At 46.5% G+C, this 22,030-nt stretch overlaps 2 long non-coding RNA genes across 2 annotated transcripts; both read right to left on the reverse strand.

Annotated features, from left to right (window-relative positions):
- Positions 1 to 4,983: 4,983 nt before the first annotated feature.
- LOC147572583 (uncharacterized) lies at positions 4,984 to 10,294 on the reverse strand. Its single transcript, XR_015245780.1, has 3 exons — positions 10,155 to 10,294; positions 7,048 to 7,128; positions 4,984 to 5,187 (listed from the first exon to the last, which is right to left on the reverse strand). It is a non-coding gene; the product is annotated as an uncharacterized LOC147572583 (long non-coding RNA).
- A 1,129-nt stretch (positions 10,295 to 11,423) lies between these two features.
- Positions 11,424 to 20,927, reverse strand: LOC147572584 (uncharacterized). Its single transcript, XR_015246308.1, has 4 exons — positions 20,725 to 20,927; positions 19,781 to 19,885; positions 17,521 to 17,686; positions 11,424 to 11,569 (listed from the first exon to the last, which is right to left on the reverse strand). It is a non-coding gene; the product is annotated as an uncharacterized LOC147572584 (long non-coding RNA).
- Between the last annotated feature and the right edge of the window lie 1,103 nt (positions 20,928 to 22,030).

Consider the following 22,030-nt stretch of genomic DNA (forward strand, 5'->3'; position numbering starts at 1 on the left):
TGAGCTGATATCAAGAGTTGGACGCTCAACCGACTAAGCCACACAGGTGCCCCAGGACATAAATATTATTGCGTATTTGACCTAACTTTAGGTATGTAATAACCTAACTTTAGGTGTGTATTTAACCTAACTACTTGATAAGAAACAGGTCTTTTTCTTCAACCTGGAGACACCAAGAAAACAATTACGAGACTCTAAGAGTGCCACGAACTAGGAAAGTCTGGAGACTTCTGGCTCAGAGCATGAGTGTGAAGGAGGCCGTCTTAGGAACCCTGGGGCTTTCTCCACTCTCTCCTCAATGGTTTAGGACAAGGTGCTGCTACCTGAATCTTCCAGAATAGAAACAGCTTCTGTCCCACTTCAAAGTGCTACGAAGCTGAGCGATGCCTGCAAGGCACGGAGCTGCTTTTTCAAATTGGGGCCAAATGGCTCAGTCCTTCTGCATTTGGTAATTTGGGTTGTACGTGCTAATAATGATTATTAAATTAGCTAATAGTACAGGCAAGTACATCTTAAAACATACATAACCCCTGGGCTCTTTCTTCTGTGTTAGGAGAGCTAGCTTTAACTATCTCAACAGCTCCGACTCGATCGGACATAACAGTTGTCTCTCCAAGACAAAGTGTCAAATCAAACTAATAAAAACATATTTCAGAAGTCAGTTTCTCTGCAATGTCCCTCACTCTCCCAGCAGAGAAGTGTGTTTTCTGCACGTGGGCCTATGGTTTTGCTCAGATACCATTCAGTTAAAACACTTTCTCCACTGTATTTTGTTACTTGTCTGTACACACTTTCTTTTGCTCTAGCAAGTGAACTCTCTGGGGACAGAGATTTTAACTAAGGTCCTTGTTCTAGCAAGTAGTAGTTTAATTATCTGGGGGGAAAAGCAGTGGAAAAAAATAGTAACTTTAGACCTAGAAATTCTACTTGTATAGTTTTGTCACAAAGAAATAAGAGGAAATATGTAAGTTTTATGGACAAAGATGTTCTTAGCAGCATTATTTCCAATCTAAGAAAATTATACTTAACTTTAAGGGTTCAACAATAGGAAGATGTTTAATTAAACCATCATACATCTGTGTCATGATCAGGGGGCCATTAAAAGTGATGTTGGTGCAGAGTTTATAATAACAAGAAAATGCTTATGTTAGTATACAAGTTTCAAAAGGTAGGACTCAAAACTGTGCTTACAATATGGTCTCGATTTTGAAAAACAGGCACCTTTGCACTAGAAGGGAAAAAAAACCTTGGGAGAAAATAGATTAAATCTATTTTAACAACTATTGTCTCCAAATAACGAATACTTTTCTTCCTTCTCCCCTTGTTACGTTTATCATGACTTGTCGAAACACGAGACTTAGTTTATGATACACTCCTCTCTGGGAATACCTTTCTTTTTCCTTTGTGTTTGTGGACAAGTTTCTTGAGTTGGCTCAAACCCTAGCCCTTCTTTCACGTCTTTTCCATCTACTTCTCTGACCTCTTACTGCTGTTGTCATAAAATTTTGAGCTAAAAAGGGTGCTGAGTTTTAGATTTCTCTTTAGTATCTCACAGTCAGTGGAAATGCAAAGCAGTCTGAATCTGGAGGCAGGGTGCCCAACTGTGAATTTTCATCCTCTCACTTATTCCCTGAGTGGCCCTTTATAAGTTCCTTATTCTCTTGGTGCCTCGTTTTCATTATCTGTATATACAGCCTTATCTTGTATCTAGAAATAAGCTTCTTACAGGCAGAGACCATGTCTTCCTTGCCCATGATTTTATCCTAAGCCTTTGCTGTACAAAAAGTAAGAAAATGTAAATTTCAGTTAATTACATGTGATTTACCTAGGGAACATCATCGCACTGGCAGTAGACATATTCATAGACACGAACTACTTTGCTGTGAAGTAGATCAGTAGTAATTGCAACTGGCTGTATTTGGTATTGCTTTAAATCTTAAAGGTCATTATTTTTTATTTACCTGTTAGAATTCATATAACTCCAGGAAGACTCTCATTTGCTCATTTCCTGCCCAAACTTTCTACTGAATTCACTTTAGGTGATAGTCACTATTCGAGCTTCCGGGGATGGAAGTGGTGCGAAACAGTTCTTGCTTTCAAGGGACCACTAAATTTCAAGGAATTTAGTGGTCATGGTAGTGGTGGGCACAGACAAAGGTGACAGGCGATTACGATGCAGTGTGATAAGATAGCAGAACTATGCACAGGACACGTTAGAGGCACAGAGGCAAGATTGCTCTGTAAGTCTTAAAGAGAAGCCAGAAAACCTTTCCAGAGGAAGAAGGGAGGCTTGAGAGGAGCCTCAGAATGACGAGGAATTATCCAGGTGAATTGGATTTGAAAATGCCATTCAAGGAAAAGAAAACAACAGGTTCAACAGTTTGGCATTTATTTTTCCACTGACGCTCTATCTTGGGGAGACAACTGTTACTTCTGGTTGAATAAGAGCTGTTGAGATATTTAATGGTAGTGCAACTGACCCAGAAGAAGGAGGCTCAGAGGCTGTATATGTTTAGAATTGATTCTCATCGTGAAAATGAAGGCAACTCAAAACGTCTGCAGCATAAATTACTGAAACTGTGGAGGTGTGTATGAATGCCATGTTGGAACCTGAGGCTGGAAAGCTGAGCACTGGTTTTGTGCCAAGAGTCCTGAGTCTGAGGATGTGAGTGTGTGGCCCGCACAGAAGGTCCTGAGTCTGTTACAGGTAAGCACGGACATATATTACGCTATGGCCTGAGTGTGAACTTGAACAACACACCAAGGGACCTAAAACTGGAGAGGCGACCGTGTGTTCCACGCCAAGGGGACTTGAAGCCATCCCCACAATGAGAACAGGCTTGGGAAAGATTTTAAAAGCCAAGCGCCATCATTGGATTAATTTCTTTGAAAGACTAGGTTGGAAGAAGGGAAATTTACTATTAGGCAATGTTGCGGGAATCCAGGAAGATCTTAATAAAGGTAGATGCAGCACAGAGACAGCGTGCTGTCAGGGAAACTTATCTGGGAAATAGTAGTCGAGGTCAACAGAACGATAATGCCTTGAGTGTGGGTGGTTAAGAAGAAACACACGCAAGTTGTCGCAAATATGTGGCTTAGGGAAGTGAGCGAACGCCAGCGATGTCACCAAGACAGAAATGTAGGAGGCTTTGTCTGTTTTAGAAGGAAGAGTAAAAGCATGATTTTGAACGTCGTCCTGGGCTTGAGTTTCTGTGGAATATCCAGGCAGAGACATATAGATAGTAGACAGCTGGATATTTGGAGTGTGGAGCTCAGGAAGGATAATCTAAGACATGCTTCAGAAACATAACGATCAAATAAGGCTTTAAAGCAGAAGTAGAAAACAGAAATCATAAAAAACAGAGGAAGTGAAAATTCTAATAATTACCGAGGTTGAGGATTTAATTTAGTTTGGAGCTTCCTGGAAGTCTGAACAAAATGGAAGCGGATATTCTGTCCACGTTATGTTTCTATTTGTCAGACTTTATGGAAAAAAGTGAGTTGGCCCAATATAATGTATCGGAAAATTTGGGGAAACTGCAGCGTGCTGATGACAGTCCCCTGAAATGAAAGGCTGGAAAATGCAATTTAAGGACTCTGCATTCACGCTACCGCGCTGAAAACACTTCCCGGCAGAGAACAAATATTTGACCCTGTCAGAAGCCCTAGAGAAACGTATCAATATGTTGTTTAAATATTTGTAAGAGTTGGATATTTTAGAAAAAAAAAAAAAAAAAGCGATTTCTTAAAAATGCCTTGGAATAACCCTTGTGGCTCTCAAAAGATTGATTGCTGAAAGCTGATTGGAGTTGACCTGGCACCCTCTGTCAAGCCACTAACAGTTCTCATGTTCTTCTCCCCATCTTCAGACAGCTCTTCGTCCCAGGTACTGGATACCGTAATCGCATTGGAAGTCTAGACCCAGGAAGGTGCTCCTGCTGAGGAAACACCCAGCCCGTATCTCTGTCATGGCTTGGTTGGGTGCATTTTTGGAAGAGATTCAAATATCTCAACCACTGCAGATGTATGCCGTCCCCTTTATCCTTTATACATCCTTTAAATATCACTTACATATGCCGTCCCCGTCATCACTTTACATGTCCAAGGCTGCTATAACAAAGCACCTCAAACTGGGTGCCTTAAACATCAGAAATTTATTGTGGCTCAGATTTCTGGATGCCAGAAGTCCCAGATCTAGGTGGGGGGCAGGCTTGGCTCCTCCTGAGGGCTGTTAGGAGAATCTTGCCCGCGGCTCCGCCCTAGCTTCCGCTCATTTGCTGGCCATCTTTGGTTTGTGGCCCTATCCCTTTGATCTCTGTCTCCATCTTCCCATGGCATGTTACCAACTGCCTGTCCCTCCCTGTGTCCTGATTTCCCCCTTTTATAAGGAACCAGTCTTATTGGATTAGGGCGCACCCTAGTGACCTCATTGTTGACCTGATTATGTCTGTGAAGGCCCCTCTTTCCAAACGAGGACACATTTGAAGTGCCGGGAGTTAGGGATTCAACATGCTTTTGTGGGGATACAGTTCAACCCACTTCACTTTCTCGGAAAGCGCAGGGTTCTCAGATTTCGCTTTTCTTGTGCGTTAGCCTTACCTGAGGAGCAACAAATCTGGGACCCCTTCCTCCTGCTGCCAGGGCAACCTAACCCTTTTCTCTTGTGCACATTGCTATCATTCATACAACAGCCAAGGGTAGTATGAATAATGTCTTATCTTTCTTTAGGGAAACATTTCCCAAAGTGTGCTCTGAAACTTTAGTCATGCAAGATATTCCGCAATAAAAGATTCCACGGTCAATTTAGTATTGGAAAGATATTCACAAATCCCACGCTTAAAACAACCACCACAACCCTTTCACTTTATTGTTGTGTTTTGGTGTGTTTTGTTGTGCTTTGTTTTGACTTGAGAATCTCACTAACATCCCATGGAATTAATGTTCTACAGAGAACATTATGGGAAATGCTAGTTTAATGTTTTACCGTTTACAAAACATATTCGCAGTTATTATCTCATTTGGTTCTTGAAACAGGCTCTGGTGGAGGCAGAGTGGTTATTATGGTTTTATTGTGGATAAACCACCGTTTATAGAGGTCTCATCACCGGCCAGGATCGGGTAGCCAAAAGCAGCTGGTGAGAAAGCTCCGGTCTACGCCCTCTTGACTCTTGGTCCAGTGTTTCTTGCCTGGGAGTAAATTTCTCAAGATAAGCAAAATGTTACATAATCTCTTCCTCCCACTTTCCTTGCTACGGTGCCCCAATTCAAGGCAATTCTGTAACTTTTTCTGAGAAGCTGCCCATGCATCTCTGGGTGAGGGGGAGAAGGACAAAGCAAAGGGTGGGGAACAAGCCGATGCCCAGAACACCTGCCTCACACTGCCTGTCTCCTCCTCTCCCTCATTTTTTAAAAAGCACGTTTTAATGTTTATTTATTTTGAGGGAGAGCGTGTGAATGGGGGAGGGACAGAGAAAAAGAGAGAGAGAGAGAGAGAGAGAGAGAGAATCCTAAGCACTGTCAGTGTGGAGCCAGATGCGGGGCTCGAGCTCACAAACACGAGATCAGGACCTGAGCTGATATCAAGAGTCAGATGCTTAACTTACCGAGTCACCCAGGTGCCCCTCCCTCGCTTTTGCTTTATATTTAGCAGTGGATATGCTCTCTTCTTCTCGTTTACCTCTGCCCTTCGGGGAGACACTCGACAGGCTTTGTGTATAATAACCTGGCTTCAAACTCACCACACATTGTCCCTACTCTGATGCCCTCTTTCCCTCTCTGCACTCCCCAACCCCACCTTTAGGCGACCCTACTTCATCAGTTCCCCAAGATGCTGGTGACTTTCGGAAGACGCCTTTCAGCTCTTAGATGTTGTCTGTTTGCTCTAGAAGTTTGTCTGAAGGGAGTCTTCAGGTTGCTGGGACGTGCCTTGTGGGGATCACAAAAGCTCTCCAACACTGTTGCGACTGGCTGGCCCCTGTGCCATTGTCCCCTGACCTATGAGTGGAAAATGCTCTATGCCTCCACCACACCGCCCACAACCCACTGCCCAAAGGCAGCGTGAGGGGAAGACATGCCACATGTAAGGAGGAAGTGCCATTCAATTTAAAGAACATCTGTGGGGGCTCTATGACGTAAGGTGCTCAAGGGACAATTCCCAAGCAGGTGTAGAATGGAAGGGGAGTGTATGTGACAGACCGATACGCTCTGACTACGATCTGTCATGGCCGACCTTCTTGGTATGACAACCTCAGCGTCATCCCTGGGGCGGACTCAGCAGGAAGCCATCCTGGGAAGGGCTAAGGAGCTGGGGCTGATTTCGCGTGGTGAGATTCCCAGCTGTCAGTTCCCCCATGGGGTGTAGCAAGTCCCGCAAAATCAGTCTCCAAAGGCGTCCGCGAAGCCCATTTGGGGCCAACTGAAGGGTGACCAGCCAAGTGGGTATGCAGGGCTTTAAAACCATAGATAGTGAGCAAGATCCAGAGTCTGGGTTGCCGGTCCTTGGGTGACCATGTGTTAATGGGAGCCCTCCAGGCACTGTTTGGGGTCACTGGGAAAGAAATGGGGGTGAATAGGGATTCCAGTAAGGGAATCTTTCATATTATATTTCTCCTCCTGTTTCCCCTGTTCTGTCTTGTTTTTGGCAGTTAATGCAGGGATTTTCATTCCATATCAACCCTAGGGCAGCGTGTTCAACCACGGCGCTACAGCTATCTTGGGCTGGGGAGGTCTTTACTGGGGGAGCTGTTGTCTCCATCGGGGGCGGGATTTACACACCAAGTGCCAGTAGCAGCCCCCCAAATCGTGTCAATCCCAAACCGTCCCCAGACATTTCCAAAGGTTCCCTGGGAGGAAACATTACCTCCCCCCCACAGCAAGTTAAGAACCAGTACTCTGGAGAAAAGGACGTCAGGGGTGTTGTGAAGAAATAGAATGGAAATGAGAAATGAAGGGTCGAAGAGGAGTCTTGCGGCCCTGGAAGCTTAGTCACAAATATAGAACCCATTCAGTAGGGATTAATGGGACACTTGGTTGGGGCACAGCTGGTACCTGGGACTCGTAGGGCTCAGTCACTCTGGGCGCACTAGGTCCGGAGCTCACAACAGCAAGATGAATCCCAGACTTCACCTGCTGCAGGATAGAGAGTCCTTGAACTTGGTCAGTTGTGGTCAGAATGATTCAAGACTGAGGAGGGCAGTTAGGTCTCTATTACCTGCAGCAGAATAGACTCGGGGAAAGTAATAACAAGTATTATGGTGATGGGGATGATGATGATGATGATGATAAATATTTATATAAGACGGTGTGCCAGACTCTATTCTAATAACTCTGTCCTTTTTTCCTGCCATCTTGGTGTATGTCCAGTTCATTTCCTGACTTCCTTCCGGTCTCTGTTGAAAGGTTAGGTTATCAGGTTATCGGAGAAGCTTTCCCTGGTCATTTTATGTAAAACAGCAAGTGCCTTCCCTATTAGTCTCTGTCCCTTTTACCCTGTGTTATTGTTCCTCAGAGCACCTATCACCATCTGACGCATTGCATATTTACCCCTTAATTACCGATCTCCTCGCTCCTGAAAGTAAGCTCTAGGAGAATGGAATATTTTCTCCACTCCACTTCTGTACCACACTAGGAACATAATTTGAGGGGCTATTACGGGCTGAATTGTGTTCTCCTCAAAATTCATATGCTGAAGCCCTAACCTTTAGTGCTTCAGAATATGACTGGATTTGGAGATAGGGCCTTTAAAACAGTAATTAAGTTAAAATGAGGCCGTTAGGATGAGCCATAACCCAATCAGACCGGTGTCCTTATAAGAAGAGAAAATTTGGACATACATAGAGACACCAGGAGTGTGCACACACAGAGAAATGTGCCCATGTGAGGGCAAAGCAAGAAGGTGGTCATCTCCACATCAAGGAGAGAAGCTTCAGAAGAAACCAATCTTGCCAGCACCTTGATCTTGGACCCGTAGCCTCTAGGGCTGTAAAAATACATTTCTGTCATCTAAGCCATTAACTTTGTAATATTGTGTTATGAAGCCTTAGCAAATTAATACAGGGGCCCAGTACGAAATGAAAATGCAAGCCCTTTATTCAAAAAGCAGGAGATGGGGCACCTGGGTGGCTCAGTCGGTTGAGTGCCTGACTCTTGATATCAGCTCAGGTCATGATCCTAGGGTCGTGGGATCGAGCCCCACCTTGAGCTCCACATTGAACATGGAGCCTCCTTAACGTTCTCTCTCCTCTCCTCCCCTCTCCTCTCCTCTCCTCCCCTCTCCTCTCCCTGGGCACCTCTCCCTAGCTTGGTTTCTCTCTCTCTCTCAAATTAAAAAAAAAAAAAAAAGCAGGAAAAAAGTGTTGTTCAAGGTCAAATATAAAGCTTTTTTTTTTTCCTTTTTTTCCAGTCTCTCTTGGACTCTCATGGTGATGTTTCTTTGCTGATTAAGTTGCTCTCTGTCAGGCACAGGCATAGATGCTGAGCCAGTGCAGACCCTCACTGGTGCCCATATGACGACTTTGCGACTCAAGGCACTTGAGGTCCGTGGACTGCCAGGTTCCATCTGCAGGACTGAGGCAATGTGCCACACAGAGGCAGAAATGTCGAACCGGGTCATCTCCCCTTCCCACTACTCTAATTCATCATGGGCAGGCAACCCCCACGGGTATTGCAGTCTCTGTGCTGGGACGCTGTCTTTACCCGGATCGGGGATGGACGAAGGCCACTTGCCAAGTTCCATGTTGGCACTGCGACACCAGAGCAGGAATGCTCAGTCATGCTCTCAGCCCGCATGTTCAGCGGGCACGCCTGGCTCTCTCCACCTGTGCACTCAGACCCCCGCTGGGGGGCAAGGGCAGCGCTGGTTGCTGGATGGGGGTTGGGAGGGGGAGACCAGGTGGGTTCAGAGCCCCAGAGAGCAGGGAGGAGCAGTGGGCCCTCATCTGTTTCTGGGAGACAGGACTGCACTTGAGGCTGAGGCTCGAAGCCCTCGGGCATGCTCCGTTGTCCCAGCAGACTTTGCTTGCAACATACAAATTCAAAGATACAATTACTGAGAATTTTAAGTCAGCACCACCAGAGCCCTGAACCCCACGTGGGAGGCCTTTCTTAACACAGGACTCTACGCAGCCACACAGGTTGTATACCCAGGAAGCCATCTCTGCTATTACACCCTCGGTGCCCGGAACCGTGCCTTGTACATACTGGTTGTACGTGATGATGCATTCATCACCATGATCACGCTAAGCGTTAATCACGAATACCTTTATATCATTCAATCTTTGTAACAGTCCTAAGAGGTAGTGCCTCCGTTCAACAAACAAGGGTCTGGAGGCACGTCGAGGTGAGTGATTTACTCAGGTACGAGAAGCTGACGTATGAGGTTACGCCAGGGGGTCGTGTGAGAGCCGCAGGTAGCACCTCCTTCTTCTGCTGGGGACATGGAGGGGGCGAGCTCCACGAGTGACAGGAGAACGGGCTTTGTAGTAGGACAGACCTGGCTCTGAGGCCTGGCTCTGGCACTTCCTAGCTGTGAGATTGATGTGATTTTCTTCAGCAGTCTGAGCCTCAGTTTACTCATTTGTCAAACGGGAGTAATGACACCTGCGGCATGCAAGTGTTTCGATATTTACAGAATACAATGTTTCACAGCACACTAGGCACTTGGTAAGCAATCAACCACTGGTGGTTATTATTATTATTATTATTACTGGAAATAGCACAGCACTTTGTATGCACTCCAGAGTCTGGCTGCCTGCCTTCAGATCCCAGCTGGATGAGCCTTGAGAAAGCTACGCCTCTGTACCCCAACTCCTTCATCTGTCACAATACAGATAAAAATAGTACCTCTCTTGCAGGGTCATTTTGAAGATGAAAGGAACTGACGTTCACAGAACACTCAGAACAATACCTGTTTCACAAATACGCACTCTTTCCATGTTTGTTTAAAAAATAAATATCAGTCTATAGGACAACTCTACCAACTAGCTCTTTTCTGTTTATTTCTCTAAACGCCTGTCTTAAAGCCCCGCATGTGCGAAGGCTGGGAGTGGTCCAAGCCCCCGCGTGTTCGCCTGGGTCCCTTACACTCTGCAAAGCGGTGGGCAGCGCACCGACCTGGGACCGAAAGGATCCAGCTCCCTCACATTCGCCTTCCTTACCTTCTGGGTCTCGCACCCCTTCTCCGGGCCTTGCTCTCCCCAAGTGCGTGGGCCAGGGAGGGGTGGGAGGGGCGACACCGAACTAGCGCCTTTCCCAGGCCCTTTCCAGTTCTGATTTTCTACTTGTCCCATCACTTTCTAAAAATCTCCCTCGCCTTCCCCACCGCAGCCCCAGACGCGAGTGTGACCTACTTGGCTTCTCAGCTTCCATTTTGTGGGAGGGCAAAGGGTGCTTCTGGTTCTGGGAGCGTTTCTCTCCTGATCTGACCCCATAAGTGAGAGTGAAACAAACAGATGGGCTCATTCTCCTGGGATGCAGCTGTTGGGTTTCCCTCTAGAATTGCTGGCCTCCCCCCTTCCTGGCTGCCTTCACTCTGAAAGCTCGTTTATAGTATTGTCCTCAGTTCCAAAGATCTGTTTCCCATTTTCTTCCCAATCTTCCCTGCAACCCACCTCTCGCGGGGCTGGTAATCCCTCCTACGCACCGTCCCCTTGGGGCCCCGACGCCCCCCAAATCCCGTGGATCCCTCCTCTGATTCTGCCGAGGAGATGCTGAGGGGGAGGAGGGTACCCCGAGAGTGAGGCCAGGTTGAAGACTTTATCTGCTCTGTGCAGCTGGATCTTCTGTGACTTGCTTTCTCCGGCTCGTCAATACTGCTTCCCATTAAATTAAATAGCTTATTGACTGGTGTGCCACATGGCAATGGGGTTGATGGGATGCGCAGAGACTCCTCACTCCTCCTGCACCCCCCCCCCCCACAATCACAGGTCACTGCTCAGTAAATCAGCGGGTAATGGAGTTTGAACTCTCAGAATCAGCTCTGTGTACCCTTTTTATTTGTTTTTAATTTGTATCAATGGTAATTCTGTCTGTTTCAATTTATGTGATGGTACAGGTTGCAGAGCTGAGGAAGTACCCTTTTTTACCCCATTAACCGCAGAGGGGGCAACATCCTTTCCAGGCTTCTTTGTGATAGACCTGCTCCCCTGGGCAGGGAATGTTCCCTTTGCACAAGAGGTCCCCCTTTGTCAGGGGTCACCACTGCACCTCCCTCCATCTCCACCAAATCCAGGGCTGGGCACTGAATTTGCTTTCCTCCGCTCATGCCCCCGTACTCCTTCATTCAGACGTGCTGTAAAATGAACATAGCATGGAAGCGTCTGGAGGGAGAGCTTGCACCCCAGGACCTGCAGGGTCCTATGGCTGGCCAGCTCCTTTCTGCCTAGATGCTTAGGTATTTTGCACATTGTTTCCCCTGGAAGCTAAGGCAGTGTGACTAGAGTCGCCCGTTTATTTGTCTGCAGGTGAATGCCATTTACAGCTTATTAGTGTCAGGACACGATTGTGAAATAGATATAGTTTGCTGCAGTGCCCTTTAACTTCCTTTGACCATCGTCTTTTCTCCCCTCTGGCCCTGCAAGAAATACAGAGTTACAGAAGGAAAATTAAAAAGCACATAAAAATGGCCGAAATGAGATGGAGAATATAAATCCACCAGGATTCCCCAAGACAGGGGCGGCCAAGGTTGGGAACAGTTAGTTCAGGGCTACAAAAGGGAAACTGACCTGACAGGGCTGGTCCCAGGAGGGAAGCAGAGGGGTCTGTGTGCTGTGGGAAGGGTCACACATTGATTCCGTGTTTCTTTTTTTTTCCTTTCCTTTCCTTTCCTTTCCTTTCCTTTCCTTTCCTTTCCTTTTCTTTCTTCTTTCTTTCTTTCTTTCTTTCTTTCTTTCTTTCTTTCTTTCTTTTGAGAGATAGAGAGCAGGAGAAGGGCAGAGAGAGAGAGAGAGGGAGAGAGAGAATCCTAAGCAAGTTCCACACTGTCAGCATGGAGCCCAACTCAGGGCTCAATCTCAGGACCATGAGATCATGACCTGAACTGAAATCAAGAGTTGGACACTTAACTGACTGAGCCACCCAAGGCACCCGTGAGTTTCTAAGGGCAGTGGGGTAAAGGGCATGAGGGGTTCAGCGATGAGATAAGGAGAGAAAGTACAGCAGGAACCACTCTGAACCGTGACCCCACCTCCACCCCCTGTATGATCCCACAGATCCTCAAAGAAAGTAAAAAAAATAAATAAATAAAAGAAAAGAAAAGAAAAACAAGTGAATAGGATGATATTGAACTCCAAGCAAGAGACAAAACCAAGAATGGCTGCCCAGAATGCAGAGGGCTAGAGGGAGGCATTCAACCTTGGAACTGAATGGTTCGAGGCACAATCACCCAAAGCTTTGAGGAGGCTGGAGCCCCAGCTGGCATCGGGAAGGCTTACACAGTGTACAGAGAGTGGGTTCCTGCTCCCCCAGGAGCCCCACTCTCCTCTGGGCTTTATGGCTCCCCTGTCTTGGGATTATCTGCTCTAGGCTTTGGCCAGGCAGAACCACCTCTGTGTCTTTGGGTTCCTTCTTCTCTTCCTCCCTTCTTACCCATGAGAGCTTCATGCTCTATCTTACCCTGAGTCCTGGAAGCTGGCACTTAAAGTCCATGCTGTGTGTGTGTTGGGGGGGGGGGGCAGAGGGTATAGGGGAAATATCTGAACCTGCCTCCCAGTTTTGCTGTGGACCTCAAACTATTCTAAAAAATGGTCTTTCAAAAAAAAAAAAAGTCTATGCTATCCCCACTGAGGACAGACTTTCCCTTGTTTAATTTTATTTTTTTAATGTTTATTTATTTTTGACAGAGAGAGAGAGAGACAGAGCATGAGCAGGGGAGGGGCAGAGAGAGAGAGGGAGACACAGAATCGGAAGCAGGCTCCAGGCTCCAAGCCGTCAGCACAGAGCCCAACGCGGGGCTGGAACTCACAGACCGTGAGATCATGACCTGAGCCGAAGTTGGACGCTCAACCAACTGAGCCACCCAGGCGCCCCTCCCTTGTTTAATTTTGAAATTCAGACTCTCTCCTGACCCAAACCTCTTAGAGTGCTGGGATTTCTCACTGTTTTGTGGTCTAAGGGGCACTTCCTGTAAAATTAATTTGTTGGTTCATCATAGTAACCGAAACTCCATTCATCGTGACATCTAATTTTTTAATTATATCAAATACTTTTGGTCCCCGAGTTCCTGGCTCTTCCCATCACTGGTCAGTTTATAAAAACGGACTCAAGGTGCCAGACTCCTATGATGCACCTGTCACAGGGATCCAATACCAATTGGACCGTTGACTGAATGGTGGGGGTTTGGGATCAAGTTCAGGGTAGACGGAGACAGAATTTTGGATGGAGGACCCTTTCCATTGAGGACTATCTCAGCATTAGAGAACGTATGGAGAGTGCTTACCGAAGCACATTTTACATCCGTTATTTTGTTTACTCCTCATATAATCCTGTGACGCTGACTTGAGGGAAAACTCCCTTTCCTCATCTGTAAAATGGGGATAACAGTTTTTACACGATTGGGTGCTTTTGAGGAGCAAATAAACCCCAGCGTATGTGATAAGGGTTTGTAAACCTCATACATTTTACAAATGTTAGTCGACACTATTATTATCCTTCAAATCAAACCCCGCAGGCAAGTGGTAATTTCAGGCACAATTTCATGTCTCCGTATAATTTGCTGCCTCCCTCAGACCTAAACTACTCAGCTCTGTAGTCAGAATTGTGAATTTGATTACATCTCATTGCCTTGCTGTTAGGCACCAACATTTCTTTTGTACATTAAAGAAGGGTGTAATAAGGTGCGAGTTTCTCTCCTAGCTCGGGGCCTGGGGACTAACTCAGCTTCTGAAGGGCATGGTTTCCCAAGTCCTTGGGCGAGCTGGCTGGGTGACCCTCGGGTGGAACAAGTCTTTCCTCCAGCTGATGAGGTCGCCCTGTTGGAAGTGGCACAGGTTTGCCCATTTGACGCTCTCATATCCGACTCCTGGAAGCCTCTAGCTGCTTAATGGATTCATTTAAGTGATAATAGGAGCCGATCGTATGTCAGGTTGTTAAAATGGCGATAACATATTGCACTAGGAGAGCATTATCTACGGTAACTGCATTATAATGGTTAGGGAATGTCGACAGAACTACATATGATATTCCCATAAACACCAAATGAATTCAGAGTGACTAGGCTATTCAATCCAAGTGTGGCCAAGGCAAGAGGTAACACTTCATCTTCTAGACCCTCGCTTTCCAAACATTGCAAAAGGAGACATATGCAGACAAGTGTTGACACATCAAAGTCAAACAAATGCACATGCTTCTCTGATTCATAACCAATCTGGAAGGCCGCTCACCCGGCCTCCAGGGAGTGTGGGAATTTGCCAAATGTTCTCCCCCCGAGGAACAGAGGGGAACAGAGAAAGGAAGGCGTTGGGGCACGACGATGGCCGAGGCCATGTGTCAAGGTTCGAGGTCGCTCTCCTAAAGGATTTATAGGGGGTCGTAGGCTGTGCAGTACAGCGTCAGGGTACTCTAGCTGGCCCGCCTCCCCACTCCCTGCGCCCTAAAACTACGTTGAAAAGAGAGTGGTGAGGTCAGTAACGTTTACCTTTGTCCCCCTGCAGCTCCAAGATTCCCTTCCGTAACACCGGTATCGTCTCCCCAATACTGGACTGATACCTTCTGCTCTGATGCTCCAGTCTTAAACTGTTACCCATCCCTGGGTATTTCTACCTTAAAAGAAGGTACTGCACCCCCAGAGGGCTGCTTTAAAAAATGCAGCTGTAACTTTTAGCTTCCAACTTCCAACTAGCCACAATAGTAGTCGCCATTCATTCAGGGCTCACTATAAGCCAAGCGATGTATTTACATTATCTATAAATCTCAGAAACTTCAACAAGGCAGGGTTTACAATTCCCATTTTAGACATGAAGTCACCACGGCTCGGTTGAATCACCAGCAAGAAGGGACGGAACTAGCATTTAAATCCAGTTCTGCCAAGCCCTCGCTTCAGGCTGGTTTGCCCAGTAAATTGCCTGACATCCCCGAGACCGTTTCCTTATTTGTTAACGCTCCAAGATGGTGTACCTCTGTTACAAGGCTATTATGAAGGTCACTTGAGACAATGTATGTGAATGCCCTTTGTAAATTGCAAACATAGGCCCGTTATAAGCACTTCTGCAAAGCGGAAAGCCCTGAGTCCGAAGTAACAAGTTCTTCGGTCAATCCCTTGATGTCTTTACAGGCGTAAGGCCTGGGTTTCTTCCCGTGAGAGGGGCTGGGAGCACCGCCATTTGTTACTGTCCGCCCACTATGTGTCCTGCAGTGTGCCGGGTCTGGAAGCTTCCACTCTGTGGTAGCTCACAGCCCAACGGGGCAAGTAAACTGTGTAAACAAATAGCTACAATAAAAGGTGCTAAGTGCTGTAATAGAGGCAAGCGGAAAGTGTTCTGGGAGCGCCAATGAGGCCAAGCCCCTCGTCTTCAACAATCTCGTTACAAGGAAACAGATGGATAGTGCTCTATCAAAACTAATAGAATGAAAGATATTGCAAAGGCAATATGTACCCAAGTGCTTGGTAAACTGAAGCGCTAAACACGTGGAGGGCGAGTTTATGATTTACCCAAAGAAACGAATTGCTATCCGAGGAATTCCTGTGCCAGCCCAAGAATATTTTTAGGGCAGAATCTTCCTGGTGGTTCCCGTGTTTTGGTGGTCCGGGGGGGCCGTTTGGTCCCTTGGCCCTGCTGGAAGGCCTGTTTCACGGCGTCAACCTGAGTCTCTCTTCCCTCCAGGATAACCTCCGATGATAAAGGGCAGAGAATTGGGACCTGAAATGCTTGGAGGCCCGAGGCTTTCCCATCACCTGGAGCGTTGAGCTCCAGGGACTCCCCCGGGGACAGAAGGGATGGCATTTATGCTTTTTGACAGGATGATGAGATAGGGAGCTCGGAAACCCTGATCCTCTGCCCCGGGGGACCCCAAGGGAGGGGGCGTTTCAGTCAGCCCCTTCAACACTGCGATTCTGCCAGCTTGCCTGGCTGTGATGTGGGGTCAGGGCTATTGTTTTCCACCGCTTACTAAGGGAAATGCTCGCCAAAGAGCAATGCGTTCCTCTGTTAAAACAAAACGCCTGTCATAAAAGGCCACATATTGTGGGCTTCCCTTGACACGAAGTGTCCCGAATAGGCAAATCATGAAGTTCATAAACAAAGAGAGTAGCCTAATAGTTGCCTCCGGCCAGGCAGTCAGGCTGTGGGTGATGGGAGGGTCGGGTGTGACTGCTCATAGGTTTAGGGTTTCTTTCTGGGGGTGATAAAAATGTCCCAAAATTGACGAGGCGTGGCGGCTGCAAACTCCGTAAATACACCGAAACCATCGAACTGTACAATTTAAACCGGTGAATTGTATGTTATGTGAATTGTATCTCGATAAAGCTGGTCACAGGAAAACACAGCAATGCCGAAGCTTTACCTGGGAAGGCACAGAAAGTCGCCCCCTGATGGTGGGCTCTGACTCCTCCTCGTTTTGGTTCCCATTTGGAGTTCCGTTGTTCTTTTCCACCTGGCATATTCAGGAACTTCTGATGCTCATCCAGGACAAAGCCCTAGCTGGCTGGTTCGCCACTCCTCTGCCTATGGCCTAATCTGTCCCAGCCAAGACAGGTGATCTCCCTTTGCAGGGCGATTAAAATTGTTACAGCTAAGTGAAAAAACGCTATGGGGGGGGGGGGGCGGGGATGGGGAGCTATTGTTTAACCGGGACAGAGATTCTGTGTTGCAAGACGGAAAGTGTTCAGGGGACGGACCCTGGTGACGGTTGTGCCACAGTGAATGCCCTTGATACTAGCTGTATTGAGCTGTATGTACATTTGACAATGGTTAAAATGGTTAATTGGACGTTATGTGTATTTTAACACACTTAAAAAAAATGACTATTGTCACCTAATCGAGAGGTTCTCTGAAACGTTATGAGAAGTGAAAGAATCGTGGAAAGGAGGATGCCGTGCAGAGATAGTAAGGTCAGCTTAAGGAAGAGCTAACAACCGATCCTAGCTTAGTGAATTTCACAGCGCAGGCCTTCGGGGGAGTCTCGAAACCCCTGCAAATGAAAAGAGTGCTTCCTCCTTTCAGGTGTCCTTGATCCCAGAGAAGAGACATGTGCCGTGCTGCACTGTCCAGTCAGAGCTGGTAGAACTGCATTCCACACAGGTGCTTTTGAAAGACGTATTGAGAAACACCGATCGCAGAGGAAAAAGGAGGTGAGCACAGTAGTGCTCGCCCATCTCACTCCCTGGACCCAACATGCTGCTCTCATCTGACCGCGATGTTTCCTTTCTTCTCACATTGAAATTATGACCACCACCCACCCCAAACCACTTCAGTGTTCCCCACCAGTTCATCCACTCAGTCGCCCCAGCCAGAATTCTCCAGGCAGCCTGATCTCTCCATCACCTCCCGAGCAATTATCGAAGGTCTCTTAATTCTAAATTCAACGGACCTCATGAGTCTGTCTGCTCATTTCCATCGACGCTGCCTCCACGCTGGGCCACGCCACCGGGGTCATTAGTCGAGACTCCTACAACAGCTGGTTAAGTGGTCTCCAAACGTGGGCCTACCTAGGTCCCAACCCTCCCTTCATTCTTCAAGCAACAGCCAGAGCGATCCTTTGAGAGATCGAATCAGATTAGGTTAACTCCTGGGAGAAAGCTTCACGGGCCAGCCATGCCAACAAGAGAAAACAAAATCCTGCCAGTGGCCCGCGGAGCTCTGTGTGATCCACCATCCCCCTGCCTCTGTCCTTCACATCACCTTCCTGGCTCATCATCTTCCTGGTTTTTTTTCCGTTCTTTAAAAGTCCCAAGCTCTTTTCTTGGCTCCTTCCTATGCTACTTTCAGTTCCCAGCTTAAATATCACTTATGCAGAGAGACCCTTAATTAATTCATTTACTGCTTGTCCATTCACTCAATAAATATCAATCTAGCACATGCTCTAGCGCTAGGCATTCTACTTGTCCTTGAACCTCCCTCCCTGTGTAACTAGGGCCTCCTGTTACACATTCTCCCCGGCACCTGCTCTTTTTCTTCATCGCACTGAACACAATTTTTTTTTACGACAAATTTGTTGTTTAATTTTTTTAAAAATGTCTTCTTCTTCGAATGCACTAAGGTCTTTGAGGGTAGACTAGTGAACTCACCTCTGTGTTGCTTCCAGAAATAGCTATTCAATAAATGTTTGCTGGGATGCCTGGGCGGCTCAGTCAGTTAAGCGTCCGACTCAGGCTCAGTACGGAGCCTGCTTGGGATTCTGTCTCTCTCCCTCTCTCTCTCTCTGCCCTGCCCCCATTTGCATTCTCTCTCTCCCTCTCTCAAAATAAATAAATACACTTTAGAAAATAGATAAATATTTGCTGAATGAAGAAATCTTTAAATAGAGATCCTTTTTTTTTTTTTTAAATCTGATAGCATGTGGCATATGGAAGGTTTATTTCTTCCTCTCTCTTCCCAGCTTATTCCACATCATAAACTAACAGCACATGATGCTGAGAGTGGCTAAGTGGGAGACAGACTCACCAAACTCTTCCTAATGAGAATCCGCATTAGTTAATAAATGACAATATTAATGACTAACATTCGTAGGGTGTTTTACATCTAGCAAAACATTTTCCCATTGCTTTCTGCCCTTCAATTTAATAAAGAAAATCTAGCTTTCGGCTGCCCTATAAAAATGAAATCAAAAAGAAATAAAAAGTTTAAGGACAACAGGGATTAGGCTGTTATGATATTTAAAGCCCATTAGTAAAAGATTGGTGAGTTAGAAAAAAAGGGAACACCCTTCAACAGGGTTTCTCCTTTCAAATTCTGAGGGCACTGTAGGGGTTTATAGAAACAAAGATATGTCTTTTGACTCTGTTATATCTGTGCCCTGCCAGAGCTTTGGGCTATTTATTATTCTTTTTTTAATGCTTATTTATTTTTGAGAGGGAGAGACAGAGTGAGCAGGGGAGGGGCAGAGAGAGAGAGGGGGAGACACAGAATCTGAAGCAGGCTCCAGGCTCTAGGCTCTGAGCTGTCAGCAGAGAGCCCATCGTGGGGCTAGAACCCAGGAGCTGCGAGGTCACAACCTGAACCAAAATTGTTCGCTCAACCAACTGAGCCACCCAGATGCCCCCTTTTGTAGAAATTCTTTTTTTTTTCAGTGTTTCTTTATTTTTGAGAGAGAGAGGCAGCCATGGTGTGAGCAGTGAGCTGCTTATTATAGGAATTAAATCTCATGGGGCACTGTATGTGATATGATGGATTCCTCCCAGTTTTCCATCAGTATGAGGAGTCCTCCCAAAGGCTCAGGACAAAGAAGCAGCTTTACATGTAGAAGCTGGAGTCCAGGACTCTTAGTTGTTGTTCATGAGGAGCGGGAGTTTTCCCTAAATTGAATGCCCCACCCCTGCGGCAGCCATACCTGTGGGGATTACTTGAGCTGACACTTCTTTCCCTCTCCCTTCTTTCCTCCCTTCCTTCCTTCCTATTCGTTCTAAAAGTCTTGTCTTTTTACCTTTACTGTGTGCCTTTCTACGTGCAAGGACCCACGATACTTATTAGAAGCAGACAGGAAGTTGGCTGGGGTATCTGGGCAAATGGTAGTGCACAGCTTAAGTAGGAGATACCCCCACATGCACCTCCCTTTACAGCACAGCCACTGTTTTGCTCTACAGAATAAAGGTCCAAAGGTCTTCAACTCTGCAAAGTTCTAATCAGTTTACCTTTATCAATGCACCGTGGCATTTTCAAGGATTCTGCCTGGCACTTTCAATCTGTTTCTCCTCTTGGTATTGATTCTCTGGTGTCATGATCAGCAAAAGGCCAGCCTGAGGGGTAGAGGCCCCCGGGGAGGCAGAGGAGAGTAAAATGACAGAAAGGATAGATCTATCACCTTGAACGTACTCTAGCCCAGCCAATCATGGAGTTGGCCGGAGTCAGACCTGTATAACGTTTGGATAGGAGACCATGTTGGAATAGCAGAAGCTGCAGCCTGAAAGACCAGATGCTACTGGGGAGTCGGTACTGGAACGCTTCCACCATCTGGAGCCATGATTTCTGGCAAGTTACTCACTTCTTCCCCTGCAAACTGAGCGGTTTGGTCTATGGCCTCTAGGAGCCCTTTTGCCCTAGCATTCTATTACCCTAAGTTTTATTTTCTCATTCCACAAGTGCTCAGAAAATGAGGACATAGTTAATGATGTCAAAGGCTAAAGAGAGTTGGTGGAAAATAAAGCATCAAAGGTGTTCACGGATTTTGAAACGTTGTGCTTTTGAAACTTTGTTGGGTTGGGGCGCCTGGGTGGCGCAGTCGGTTGAGTGTCTGACTTCAACCAGGTCACGATCTCGCGGTCCGTGAGTTCGAGCCCCGCGTCGGGCTCTGGGCTGATGGCTCAGAGCCTGGAGCCTGTTTCTGATTCTGTGTCTCCCTCTCTCTGCCCCTCCCCCGTTCATGCTCTGTCTCTCTCTGTCCCAAAAATAAATAAACGTTGGAAAAAAAAAATTTTTAAAAAAAAAGAAACTTTGTTGGGGTGGAAGAACACACTGAGCTGGGGACTGAATGGAAAGAAGTGAAAATCGTTGTACGGGAGAAAAAGAACAGTAGCCAGAGACATGATGAGTGCGGTGAAATCAGGGAAAAGAGAAACAATACAGATATTAAACATACCTCATCATAAGATGTGGAAAAGCCATAGAAGTAGCCATATGCTACTTGTAGCTTGTAGGATACTTTTCAGTCCTTAGGAAAACGTCCACTGTTACTGTCTGAAACATGGAATTTCCAAATGTTTCCATTTTTGTTTCAGGATGACCTGGTGAGAAGACAGCGCTCGGGGAACCAGAGGAAAGTGACTTGTGTTCAACAGAAGGGTGACAAGATCTTTCTAATTATTCCTCAGCATTCTAGAATCCAAGGTGAAGAATGCTCCCCGACAAGGCAGAGGTAAGCAGACATAGGGGAAAGAGTATGGGGTCAGAGTGTGACCCATTTGGGTTTCCAACCACAGTCACGGGGACAGTGTGGGACAGGGACCTGCGGGCATATAGGGAAGACTCATGATTTAGCCCGTCTTCAATCTAAAATTTTCAAAACATATGCCCAACACATATTCAGGGGAGAAGCTGATGAAGGAGAGGGCAGGGGAGCACCGCCAGAGCCTATGGCTCAACTCTGGCCCCACATTTATAGCCTCATCCAGCGAAACAAAAGCTGACATTTAGTCAGAGTTTTTCTTCTTAAAGGTCGTTGAGCAGGTTCTTTAGAGGTCTTGCCTCCCATCACAAATGGTTTTTCAAAGTCTTCTGTTCCAGGAGTCTCCTTAAAGATAAATGTATACGTGTGTGTGTGTGGGTGTAATTTTACTTGAGAGTGGAAAAAAAATACAGTTGACTCTCCTTATTCACAGCTTTTATGTCCTATAGTGTTGCCATGAACATGGCTTAGCGAATACAGAACTGTTGTTCCTAGGGGACTCACAGGGTTAGGTTCCTGTGAGCCCCTGGCCATGACAGCTTCAGCCACTGGCCAACACCTAACCTTTATCATGTGCGTTTTCGTTTCAAGGCACCTAATTCACTATATTTTGCTATTTGTTCACATTGAACTCACAGCCAACAGCACTATAACTCATGCCTGAGTGAAGCTTATCTAACTAACACACGTATTTTCTCCAGAAGGTACGTCACAGCCTTTTTGCGCTTAGAAACCCTGGCACTTAGCATCGTGCTTGGGGCCCTTTTACACAGTGAAATCATCCACAGAAAAGCACAAACATAAAAAATGCAGCACTAAACAGACCATGAAAAGAACGCTTGGTTACAGTATGAGAGTTGAGACGTGAAGGGAGAAATCACCTCATTCAACCTTATCTGAGAATGTGCACTTTGGGCAACTCTAATTTTTCCTCACACTATGCATGTCCTCAAATGACTGTAAAGCCCCCATGAGTATCGATTTGAGGTTACGATCCGTT

The sequence above is a fragment of the Puma concolor genome, chromosome E4 (genome assembly GCF_028749965.1).
Source record: "Puma concolor isolate L17-30 chromosome E4, mPumCon1.1.hap2, whole genome shotgun sequence".
Taxonomy (NCBI): Eukaryota; Metazoa; Chordata; class Mammalia; order Carnivora; family Felidae; genus Puma; species Puma concolor.